The sequence below is a fragment of the Numida meleagris genome, unplaced genomic scaffold, assembly GCF_002078875.1.
Source record: "Numida meleagris isolate 19003 breed g44 Domestic line unplaced genomic scaffold, NumMel1.0 unplaced_Scaffold165, whole genome shotgun sequence".
In the NCBI taxonomy this organism is placed as follows: domain Eukaryota; kingdom Metazoa; phylum Chordata; class Aves; order Galliformes; family Numididae; genus Numida; species Numida meleagris.
Window position 1 is genome coordinate 21,159 of NW_018363448.1, and position 13,269 is coordinate 34,427.

At 42.2% G+C, this 13,269-nt stretch overlaps 1 long non-coding RNA gene across 2 annotated transcripts; it reads right to left on the minus strand.

Moving 5' to 3' along the window:
- Positions 1–8,080: 8,080 nt before the first annotated feature.
- On the minus strand, positions 8,081–11,795 carry LOC110390658. 2 transcript variants are annotated; one of them, XR_002433816.1, is made up of 4 exons: positions 11,760–11,792; positions 11,295–11,344; positions 10,501–10,632; positions 8,081–10,064 (listed from the first exon to the last, which is right to left on the minus strand). It is a non-coding gene; the product is annotated as an uncharacterized LOC110390658 (long non-coding RNA). The 2 variants fall into 2 exon arrangements; XR_002433815.1 differs by lacking the exon at positions 11,295–11,344 and having other exon boundaries at positions 8,082–10,064; positions 11,760–11,795.
- Between the last annotated feature and the right edge of the window lie 1,474 nt (positions 11,796–13,269).

Genomic DNA, 13,269 nt, shown 5'->3' on the forward strand with positions numbered 1-13,269 from the left:
ACTGGAACACTGTCATGGCGAGCTATGTCCTTTTTAGGAAAGACAAGCTGGGGAAGTGAGGTGGAGGAGTTGCCCTATACGTGAGAGAACAACTAGGATGTATTGAGCTATAGCCGGGGGACGATGAAGAACATGCGGAGAGCTTGTGGGTGAGAATTAAGGGGGCAGATTAGTATAGGTGATACTGCTGTGGGGGTGTACTACAGGTCACCAGATCAGGAGGATGAAGTCAATGAAGCCTTCTACAAGCAGCTGGAAGTATCCTCACAATCCCAGGCACCGGTTCTCATGGAGGACTTTAATCATCCAGACATCTCCTGGGTAAGCAACAAGGCCAGGCATGCATGATCCATACAGTTCCTGCAATGTGTTGAAGATAATTTTTTGATGCAGGTGGTGGAGGAGCCAACAAGGCAAGGGGCGCTCCTGGACCTTGTTCTTACCAATAGAAATGGGCTTGTTAGGGATATGAAGGCTGGGGGCAGCTTGGGATGCAGCGATCATGAGATGGTGTTCAAGATCTTGAGTAAGGCAAAAAGTAGGATTGCTACTCTGGACTTTTGGAAAGCCAGCTTTGACCTTTTACGGGGCCTACGTGGAAGTATCTCATGGGCTAGAGTGCAAGAAGGTAAGGGGGCCCATGAGAGCTGGGCAACATTTAAACAGCACTTCTTCCGAGGTCAGGATTGGCGCATCCCTAAGAGTAGGGTCTATGTGGAAAAAGGGCTTGTCATCTTGGGAGGAGTATAGGAGTGTTGATAGGGCCTGCAGGGATGCAACAAGGGAGGCTAAAGCCTGTTTGGAGTTGAAGCTGGCAGGGGAGATAAAGGATAATAAGAAGGGGTTTTTCTTAAGTATGTCAACAGTAAAAGGAAGATTAATGATAATGTGAGGCCTCTGCTGAATGAGGGGGGTGTCCTGGTAACAGGGGATGCTGAGAAGGCAGAGATGCTGAGAAGGCAGAGATGCTGAGAAGGCAGAGATGCTGAGAAGGCAGAGATGCTGAGAAGGCAGAGATGCTGAGANGATGCTGAGAAGGCAGAGATGCTGAGAAGGCAGAGATGCTGAGAAGGCAGAGATGCTGAGAAGGCAGAGATGCTGAGAAGGCAGAGATGCTGAGAAGGCAGAGATGCTGAACGCCTTCTTTCCTTCTTCAAAGACTCCCTCTCAGGACTCCTGGACCCTGGAGGAAAGAGAGAGAGTCTGGGAAATGGAGAGCTTCCCTCTGGTTGAGTAGGGGGTGGTCTGGGAATATCTGGGTGGAATCAATGTGCACAAATCCACAGGCCCTGAAGGGATGCATCCACATGTGCTGAGGGAGCTGGCAGAAGTGACTGCCGAACCACTCTCTATTATCTTTGACAGGTCTTGGAGAACAGGAAAGGTTCCTGAAGTCTGGAGGATAGCCAACATCACTCCAGTCTTCAAAAACATTAAGAAGGAGGATCTGGGAAACTACAGGCCAGTCAGTCTCAGCTCTGTCCCTGGAAAGGCAGTGGTACAACTTGTACTGGATGCCATCACCAAGCAATTGGAAGAGATGAAGGTTATCAGGAGTAGTCAACATAGATTAACCAAGGGGAAAGAAATCATGTTCAGCCAACCTGGTAGCCTTGTATGATGGCATGACCAGCTGGGTAAATGGGAGGAGAGCAGTGGATGTCATCTACCTTGATTTCAGCAAGGCTTTTGATACTGTCTCCCACAACTTCTCGATAACGAAGCTGAGAAAGCATGGGATAGATGAGTGGATGGTGAGGTGGGCTGAGAACTGACTGACTGGCCGAGCTCAGAGGATGGTGATCAGCAGCACAGAGTCCGGTTGGAGACTTGTGGCTAGCAGTGTTCCCCAGGGGTTGGTGCTGGGTCTGGTCTTGTTCAATATCTTTATTGATGACCTTGACAAGGGGATAGTGTCCACCCTCAGCAAGTACGCCAGTGATACAAAGCTGGGGGGAGTTGCTGACATGCCAGAAGTCTGTGCTGCCATTCAGCAGGACCTGGACAGGCTGGAGAGCTGGGCACTAAGAAACTTGATGAGGTTTAACAAAAGCACATGTAGAGTCTTTCACCTGGGAAGGAATAACAGCATGTATCAGTATAGGCTGGGGGATGAACAGCTGGAGAGGAGATCTGAAGAGGAGGACCTGGAGGTCCTCGTGGACGACAGGTTGGCCATGAGCCAGCAGTATGCCCTTGTGGCCAAGAAGGCCAGTGGTATCCTGGGGTACATTAAAAGGAACTTGGCCAGCAGGTCAAGGGAGGTGATCCTCCTCCCCCTCTACTCTGCCCTGGTCAGGCCTCACCTGGAGTACTGCATCCAGTTCTGGGCTCCCTGGTACAAAAAAGACAGGGATCCCCTGGAAAGTGTCAAGCAGAGGGCCATAAAGATGATAAAGGGCCTGGAGCATCTCCCCTATGAGGAAAGGCTGAGTAACTTGGGTCTGTTCGGCCTTGAGAAAAGAAGACTGAGAGGGGGACCTTATTAAAGTTCATAAATATCTTAAGTGTGGGAGACAAAGAGACATGGCCAACCTCTTTTCGGTGGTCTGTAGGGACAGAACAAGGGGAAATGGCCATAAACTGGAACATAGGAAGTTCCGCACGAACTTCTTCACTGTGAGGGTGACGGAACACTGGAATGGTATGCCCAGAGGTTGTGGAGTTTACTTCTCTGGAGATATTCAAGACCTGTCCGGATGCCTACCTGTGCAACCTGATGTAGAGAGCCTGCTTTGACAGGGGGGTTGGACTCAATCTCTAGAGGTCCCTTCCAATCCCTTCTGTGATTCTGTGATTTTTTACACTGGAGAAAAATTTCTGCTTAAGTGAATTTTCACAAGCATATTTCATTTAAGGCAAAGTATTATTTTACCGAATAAAGCTGAATTTCAGTAAGCTGAAATGAGTTCTTAAAAATTACCATAAGAAGTATTATGTTTTTTAAAACTTACCCTGTTCCTGAAATATTCCCAGCGGTACCATTGCAGATGTCCACCAGCATTGCAGGAAAATGGGTGAAACACTGGCTGGATGGCCAGGCCCAGAGAGTTGTGGTCAATGGAGTTAAATCTAGTTGGCGGTCAGTCATGAGCAGTGTCCCCAGGGCTTGGTGCTGGGGCCTCTTCTATTCAACATCCTTATCAAAGATCTTGATGAGGGGATTCAGTGCACCCTCAGTAAGTTTGCAGACGACACCAAGATGGGAGGGAGTGTTGATCTGCCAGAGGATAGAAAGGCTCTACAGAGGGACGTGGATAGGCTGGATCGAAGGGCCAAGGTACACTGTATGGGTTTCAATAGGGCCAAGTGTCGGGTCCTGCACTTTGGTCACAACAACTCCAGGCAACCCTACAGGCTTGGGGAGGAGTGGCTGGAAAGCTGCCTGATGGAAAGGGACCTTGGTGTGCTGATGGACAGTCAGCTGAATATGAGCTAGCGGTGTGGCCAGGAAGGCCAGTGGCATCCTGGCTTGTATCAGGAATGGTGTGGTGAGCGGGACCAGTGAAGTCATCCTGCCCCTGTACTTGGCACTGGTGAGGCCCCACCTCGAGTACTGCGTTCAGTTTTGGGTGCCTCAGTACAGAAAGGACGTTGAGGTGCTGGAGCAGGTCCAAAGAAGGGCAACAAGGCTTGTGAAGGGCTTGGAGAATATGCCCTATGAGGAGAGTAAAGGAGCTGGGGCTGTTTACTCTGGGGAAGAGGAGACTGAGGGGAGACCTTACTGCTCTCTTCAAATACCTGAAAGGTGATTGCAGTGAGAGTGGGGCTGGTCTTTTCTCACTGGTGACAGGACAAGGGGAAATGGCCTCAAGCAGTACCAGAGGAGGTTTAGTTTGAATATCAGGAAAAACTTCTTTACAGAAAGGGTTGCTTAAGCACTGGAACAGGCTCCCCAGGGAGGTGGTTGAGTCACCATGCCTGAATGTGTTTAAAAAACCATTTGGATGTGGTGTTCGGGGACATGATTTAGTGGTAGGTTGTTAGAGTTAGGGTAGTATGGTTAGGTTGCGGTTGGACTTGATGATCTTGAAGGTCTTTTCCAACCTGAGCAATTCTGTGATTCTAATAACATGATACTTTGTACACTCCACTTTGTATCCTCTGATGGATTTTAATACAACTGTGAAAACAAGTACACGGAGGACATAACCATGGAGAACATACACAAAACTCCTTAAGAATTTCAGTTTCAGCAAAGAAAAGAAAAATGCATTGCTCATTCACTGAAGGAATATTAAGGGAGCTCTGAATGCCAAGGCAGATTTGTTTTTTTCCCCACTCACATTGACTGGTCAAGAAAAAAAGGGTACTGTAGGGATATGGTTGCTGCCATAATAACGTTAAATACAATATGTGACAGTCAGCTCAGAGAAGCCAATCTGAGATTTAGAAGCTTGAATATTCTACCTATTTTAAAATCAACTTATCTGCTGCTCATTATTTGGGTGTTTGCCACAAAATAATATTAAATATCTGCAGTAAAGTAGTTCTGAGTGCTTTTAGTCTATACAGTGTTTATTATTTGGTCCTTTGATTACTCTCAGTGAAGCTGGTAAAACAAAACAGACCTGTTTTAATACTTGAGAAAGTCAACAAGTAGTGGGTCAGTTTTATCTGGATCAAGGCCACATCAAGTTGATGCTCTCTACACCACAGTAGAGGTTTATCAGACCTGACAGGTCTGTGTGCTTTGCTTTACCTACCTATACCTCATATGAAAGATGTGCTTTTGTACTTGTCTAGTGTTCAAAAACACATTAAGTTCTCACTTCATCTCCTGTAGCCTTGCTTTTTTAGCTCTGAGCATTTACTTATCTCTCTTGTAAAATAATAACAAAATTACTGAAAAGTTTATTTTAATATAGTAAATATATAAATATAGAGCTGTTTCTTGCTATTAATCCGATTTTTATGCCAAATTTAAGATCAATTTTTCCTCTTATCCAGTCTTATTACATCATTATTTCAGTTATCCACTGAAATCCAAGCCATGTTTATGTAGCAGGAAAGCCTCAGGTCTGATACATCATTTATTTTCACTTCCACAGTGTTACAGAAGTATAAGCTACATTCATAGAATTCTGATAAGCAATAACAAATCTACCTTAAAAAATGGATGATGTACATTTACCAAACAAGAAAACTGACTTTATCAGCTCTTAAACTGCACAGGTGCATGGAGTGAGAACAATTAAAGATAAGATCTCTTCTGCAGCAGAACACACCTTCAAGTGATATCACTGGTCTGCTGAAGTAAGCAAAACACCAAACAATAGCAGCAATAATCTCAAGTTGAATCAAAGACTATCTAACCAGTTAAGACAACAAAACCTTAACTGTCAGCACACATTTAAAAATCTACACACCAGTTATATTTCACTTCAACCACTGAAGCAACATCTAGTGTCTAGAATTTTTGATCAAGCTTGGTGTGGATGTAGGGATTTACAACTGAATTATCTCTTGTTATACTTACCTGAGCTCTAAGTACCCATTCAGCTGCCCACACACAGGCACCTACTGACATTCAAGGTAATCTAAGGTATCTCATCTGACCACCTGCTCTCCAGCAGGCAAGGATTCCTGCATGTTTTTTGACATATCTAGAAGGAAGCTACAAAGGAGGGAGAGACTGGGAGCCTGTTTAAAAATCACAAGTTCTGTAAAATTAGCAACTCCCTCTGGAGTTGTACACCATATTGTATGCAGATACCAGGTAAGTATTTCCATCAGTGTTTTTAATTTATCATATAGACATATAGCTCCATAGAGCAGAGTGGCAAACTTCATTAAGGCCCAGTACATACTAAGCATTAAAAGAGAAAAAATGATGGAATGAAATCCCCTGAAGAGCAGTTTTACAAGAGAAAGCATTTTTTTCTCTACTGAAGCAAGCTGGCAGCACCCAAAAAGTTTACAAATATCACAGAATATTGGCAATCCACCTGGACTTCAAGGCCTTGTTTTCAGTACAGCACCTGCAGTACAGATAAGCTTTCTAACAAAGCTCTCCGAGAGCAGAGAGAGATTTATTCTAATTGTACATCTTTTCCCAGTCAAGGCAGCTTAGGCCTGCATTCTCCACTAAAAATGTCAACGGTTTATGGGCTGGTTCATCCCAGATGCATGACTGATGGGGCAGGAGGACCCACAGAACCACGCTCTGGGAAAGGGTGAAGGGAAAAGGGGGAAAGGGTAGTGAGGTAGACCTAAAAACAATACAGCAGCAGTGATCTGAGAAGGAAAGTTAATTTACTAAAAAAGAAAATGGTATTGGAACGCAACACAATATAATACAATGTAATTGGAATTGAAGCTAATGAATCAAATAAAATGAGAGAGACTATCCAGAAACCAATGCCTTACTCTAAAGCTGATGGTGAGATGGCTAGGGAGCACACACCGCTGAGACAAGCAGAAAGGGAAAAGAGGCATCTCATGACTTGCAAACAGTTATATCTTTCCCTCTGAATGGAAAACAGAAACACAAAGTTCTCTGGGGTATGTAGTTCTTCTCTTCTGAGAATCAGGTACCCAGAAATATCCACAATCCACTGAACTAGAGCATTAACTCTTTAACTCCCAGTGCTCTACTGGATGTTATGGTATGGAATACAAATAACGAAAATCATAAAACATGACAACTGCCGTGTGCAGCAATGGGAAAGTTACAGCTTTCCATTCTCCTGTAACAACATGATGTACTAGAGGAAGTTAACCTAGGCTATAATTACGGGTCTTAACATCTTTATAGGCTACAGGCCAAATCCTGAGTCACTATGTGGACTAGCAATCCTGAAGCTCAGTATGCTTTGGGCAGCAAAATACTTCAGCATTCCTCCCCACTTTAACTACAGCAAGAAGTTTGGAACTGATCCATTCAGGACTGCATATGTTCTTCAGCTTACAGTTTTGTCTTCGTTGCCTTTCACAGCTTTGGGACACAATTTTCTACATATCAGTGTATGGAAAACCACTCTTAATAATAGCCTATTCTCCTAACTGGAAGTCAACATGTTACCCTCAAGAGAAGAAAGAGCTACTCTCTACCACAGGGGATACAACGTAATGCAAAGCAGACACAGACACTGAAAAGAAAGGCTATTTCTGAGTATGCAGATCACATACCTCTATCTCACTCGTTTGCTAGCATAAGGGACGTTGTATATCTTGTTCCTTTCATGACTAACATATCAAGGAAGCCTTTCAAATGTTTTTTTGGTTATGATGAGGTAGACAATTAAAACGTAATTACTGTATAGCTAACAGTGCCAAAACCAACAATACAAAGTAAGCAAGTAGAGTCAGAAAAAAAGTATTATAATTACTACTCACTCCTGCTGTTTCATGTAGGCACCTCTGACACAGTCATCAGCAACCTTAAGAATACCAAGAGGGACTACAAGGAGCTGGGAGCAGCAGAGGAAGACTCAGGAGCAGAGGTAGTCTTCTCATCTATCCTCCAGGTTAGGGGAATGAGGAGGGAAAGGACTGGCAGAATTAAGAAAATCAACAAATGGCTAAGAGTGTGGTGTTGTGAACAGGGCTTTGGCTACTTAAGTCATGGAACTAATTTTGAGAAATCTGGTCTTCGGGAGGAGGAGGGGGTTCATCTGTCAGACAAGGGGAAGATCATCTTTGGCAGCAAGCTTTCCAATTTAATCAGAAGGGCTTTAAACTGGAGTTGCTGGGGAAGGGGATCCTCAAACCATCCCACTTTGAGGCTGACAATGGTAACAGTTGCCTTGGGCCTAGAGTAGGATCACAGGCCAGTAAGACAGCACCTAAGGTTCAGGATAAGGGAACTCTAATTGGTGAATCAGCCTCAATGGGAGCCCAACTCAAGTGCCTGTACATCAATGCACAGAGCGTGGGGAACGAGCAGGAGGAGTTGCAGGTGTGTGTGCGCCTGCTTATAAAGAACATGTAGCAATGGGACAAGGGAAAATGGTTTTAAACTGGAAGAGGGTAGATTTAGACAGAAATTATTTACTGTGAGGGTTGTGAGACATTGGAACAGGTTGCCCAGTGAGGTTTTGAATGTCCCCTGCCTGGAAGCATTCAAGGCCAGGCTGGTGGCCTAGTCTAGAGGGAGTTACCCCTGCCTATAGCAGGTGGGTTGGAACTAAGATCTTAAAGATCCCTTCCAAGCTAAACCATACCATAATTCTATGATTCTATAATTTCTTTTTTTCTTCAGATGGTCACAGGATTTATAGGTTTTCTTTACCACTAAAGAGATAAGAAGATATCTTGACAAAGTAGAATAGAACCAGAGAAGTTCCGTATAATGCTTGGTATTACCTAAAAGTAAGATTACAGCCCTAGGTATCTTGACTTCTAGCTCCTTCAGAATGATTTGTCTGTGTACTCAAATGAGAATAATATGCTGAGTCCCAGGTTGGTGGTTCCATCTCTGTACCAAATGGATAAGGGAGAAGCACAGATTTAAAGGTTCCCTCACTCCTCCCTGCAAAACCATATACAAAGGTACACAGGACTATGAAAAGTGAAATAGCATTTTGCCAGCCTAAGTAGTCATCTGGCTGCTTTGTGCAGTGAACTTTTGGCCAGTGAAGTAACACTCATCCACATAATTCATCAAGAGGCTCCTCTCACACTACAAACAAATAGGTTCACTTAAGGATTTCACAGCCTCATCTCCCCAGCCATATTCCAGAGGAGTTACAGCTTAGGCAAACAATGGCTGCTAGATTAAGAGGAGATGAGTAAAGGGCCTAATTTGATTTCTGAGTGCTTGCCATCATATTCTGGGACTCTGGCAATCTGCAAGAGAATACAATCAACAGTGGAAGAGATGCAAGTAGTATGAGAGATACTGATTTTTTTGTTGTTGTTTAAGCAAAGAGGACAGACCAGTTTCGTTCCTAAATTTAAAAAACACCTGCCTCTGCATAGTATCAGGGAATTATTTGTGTTTGGTTCCTTGCACATCAGTAAGAAAGATTATCAGAAATATCACCAGATCTCAGGCTAACATTTTTCTGTGAGCTACCTGTAAGTCAGCCTTGGATGCCAGAGCTCAGTTGGGGACTGAGGACTGATGGCAGTTATTTTATTAGCCGAGCCTATTTTTGCCATGTAGCCATAAACCTTTATTCCTTTTTCAGACATCAGTTTTTTATTCTATGCCTGGGAACATTAAGCAACTGCATCTGCTGCTAAAACAATCTGTTTACAAAGTTGTCATGAGTTAGCTTAGCAGTAATGGCAGGATGCCCTACAATAGGACTACTGTGCTAAATCAAGGAAGTTTTGTATCATGATTGAGTACTACTTAATAGCAGTGTAGGACATTTTTTATTTCTCACTAAATTTCCTGAATGAATGTGATTCCCAGCAGGTCTTCATCTCATTCATCAACAACAGACATCAATGAGTTTGTCTTCAAATATTCCTACAAACAAGAGTGTCAATACAGGTCATTAAGAGTAATTGTTTCCAAACTCATGGCTGCCAATCACTAGAACATCACTGTGGATCAAGTATGACTGAGAATGCTTGAGTAATGTTGGTGCTAGCTGTATTGATGTGGTACAGCTCATACTACCTGGACATGATAGAGAAGTGTAACAAGGAAAGCTTAAAAAAAAAAAAAGCAATAGATGAGTGTATGAAAGGAGGAGTAAATTATTTTTTACTCTATGTGACAACATTCAGTAATGTAGATATTTCCTCCCCTACCTGGTAAGCAGAGGTAAGAGGATCTAAAGAAATTTAAGCACAAAAGGATGCATCTTATTGTAATGTAAAGATTCTGAATATTATACTCTTACTTAAATACGTATCTTATCAGAATTTTAACCTTTTCTCCCGTCAATTCTTCCAAGGCCTGTGGTCACAAAGATTTTGACATCAACTCTGCTTCCACATACTCTCAATCACTCATCTTCCAGATGAATATTTTTCTGTCTGTTTAACCTTTCCCCCCCCAGTTTAAGTTTCCAAAGTATATAGTGTTTCAGTTGTTCAGTCCTGAAGCCGCTCCAGTTTGCCTACTGCTTCACTGTGATGTAGCAACTAGTGATGAATCCCAGTGTCTAATAAGGGACAAAAGTAGAAAAAATTATGAAATTATTTAGCCAACTTAAATCACTTCTGACACTACTTATTTTACATATGATACTGCTATCCACAGTGTTTAATAAACCATTAACTCCCTTAAGAAGGCAGTAACTTGATAGGAACAATATGTGCACTACTGTTTGGAAAGCCTAGATCCTGGTTATGTCACTTCAGTCCAGTCCACCAAAGCCCACAGCTGTCATTTATATCTCTGTGCACCAGGATGTAGGCATCTTTCCTCTTTCACTTGTCACATTTCCACAAAGCTTCCTTACAGGAAGCCTGCAAGCCTTAGTGGCTTACTACAATTTTGAGATTCCTCTATTAAGAGAGGCTTCTTAACATGCAGTGACACCCTGTTGATGACAGTGGGCTTTGTTGTCACTTTTAATTTAGTATTATCCAAATTACCTTTGCATCATTCAAATCTTCACTCTCTTTTCTTCACCAGCAGTTCTCAATTCCTTTTGATTAGCTGCTTGAGAAGAAAGGAAGTAGTGGGAGCAGCACAATGTCCAGCCTCAAGAGGTGTAAGTTCACATCCTGTTTATCTCAAATGAAACTATGTTTAAGAGTTTTATTCGTAGCATTACTGAAAATGTGCCACTCTCAAAATAAAATAAACTCTCTAGGAATTGGATTTTTACTTTGTGCAAAACAAATAAGTTTGTGCTGGGCAAACAAAGCGTTAAACGCTACCAACTCAGCCTGGCAAGACTTCTTTACAGAGACTGGAAAGAGGATGCTGCTGGACAGCTAAAACCTAAGATACTGCCAAGGGAAAGTTGCCAATTAGGCACTAGCCAGCTTTGAGATGTACTGGTAGGGCCTTGTATGCACACAGAGCCGGTTAAGAAAGCAGTGATCCTGAACCTCAGTACATACGGTGTGGCATAGATCCTAATACATATACATATATTTCTACCACTAGATGCCTGTACTGTTCTGCTTATTTGGAGAAATTCACATTATCTCTCAGTGGCACGAGCATACCTTGAGTCCAAATATGCATGATCTTAAGCTGAAAATAATCATGTAAAATCTTTTTAAGACAACTCTACTAGTGACATAAGAAATTTATAATAACATAAGCAACTATTGGTAGCTTGATACAAACAGAAAAAAAGGAATTCTTAATACTTGAACCAGGTAATATCTATACACACAACTTTCCTCAGCTCTCTTTAGAGCTCACAGACTGGTACCTTATGTAACGTTACTCAGATTGGGATCTACTGGGCAGACATCTAGCAACCTGTTTCAAGTTAGGAACAAATAGAAGTTTAGAAGTGAATATTCTCATACCAGAAGCTTATGCATTTGATTTGAAGATACAGAACATCTGATACTCTCCATTACTTGTAGCGTGCATGAAGGATATGCTAATGCTATTGGAGCAATGCCATTTTCTTCTATCATGATAGAAATATTTTCAAAACAATATTTCTGTTTATCATTTTTTGTTGTTGGTTGGGTGAGTTTTTTGAATGTTGATTTCACTGTTTTTTATTCTGCTTTGAACTGCTAGAGAAAAGTTTTCTTCAGGCATTGTAATGTGATAGAAAGTGCAACAACGACAGCAGAGCAGCAAGATCCCAGGCTACAGTGAGTGTGGATTTGCCCAAACACAACAGCAATAAACACAGAAATAAGGGAAAGAAGCTGCTTACCTTCAGAAGACCTCAGGTACACAGGGATATCACAAGAAATATTCTTACCTTCCACTTCCAACCCTTAAATGAGGTCTGGGATGGAATGGATCCTGGTTCCACCCCTTCCGGTCACTCAGGTGCATTGCACGCACCTGAGCTCCTCTGGGTTGGCCCTGCCTACCTACCAGGTGGTCAATCACTGTTTCAAGCTGTGACTTAGCATTTCCACTACAAGCGTAAATATAACTTTTCTGTGGATTTTTAGAGCAGCCACCGATATCACAGTCAGTAGTTGATTCTGTGTTTGAAAACAGAGTCCTCTGGTAGTTTCCTAGTGCTGACATCCTGGCTGTCACTGTCACAGAAGGTTCAGCTGCTGTTTGTGTGCTCCAGGCCCCTTATAAACTGGCTAAATAAATAGGTACATCAGCAGAGCCACTGACAATTCATGGTACTCATTTCAGAGCTCATGCTTCATGGCAAAGAGCACATTTCTTACAACTCACCACACATCTGTCATTGGAATTATCTGCAGAGGGAGGTGAGAGATGGCAGCAGAAATTGCTTCCTGAGATAAGATTAATCTCACCTAAGTTTACCTACAGGATAGATGTTTTCAGCAAACCCACAGCCACTGCAAAATATCATCAGAAGTTGCACCACTGTGCTGCTATCCATTAGATCATGCATGTCTAACTCATGGCCTGCAGGCCACATGCAGCCCAGGACAGGTAGTAATGTAGTCCTGCAAGATCTTAAACTTCTAACATTATTATGTGATTTTTAGTGATGTTTTTCATGAGCTGATTGTGCATAACTTGAGTGCAGACTGTGTAGGTGATAACAGAACACTGTGGAGGGGAAGACACAGTGCAGGGTGAACTCTGCCTCTCATGCCCAGTACATACACTCAGTCAAATTGAAACCTGTGTGTATTAGACATTACATGCTTGTGCCACTTGGTGAGAAAAACAGTGATTACTGATATTTCAACCTACTTACACGTGTGTGCGCCTGTGAACACAAGTGTTTTCTGTTATTAAGCAGATATGTAGGTTTTCTTATTTAATCACTAAATTTGGGTTTGTGTTATTTTGTAAAATAATGTAATAAGTTATCACATTCACTGTAGAAGAAATATCCAGAAAACTTAGATGGTGCTGATAACTTTTGTAATTTTCAATTTCTCAAAAAGCTCACAAAAAGTACAAAATAAATTGTGATATATTTTTAATTAGTTTTGCAATACGTATTTGATTAATATTTCTGCTATTCTGATCATGTGGGGGAAAATACAAATAATAATCACAATGCTTTCAATTTTGATAAAGGAATTTGAAAGCAGGTTTCAAGGTTTCTGAAAACATCAATTTTTCTGGTATATTTGAAACTCCATTTTTAATATTTTACCTTCAAATTTTCAAATGGAATGTATAGAGTTGCAATCAGACACTGAACTCAAAGAAAAATTTGATCATGTCTCTACTAGATTTTTATAAGACTTGCCTTACCAGAGAAAGATATCCCT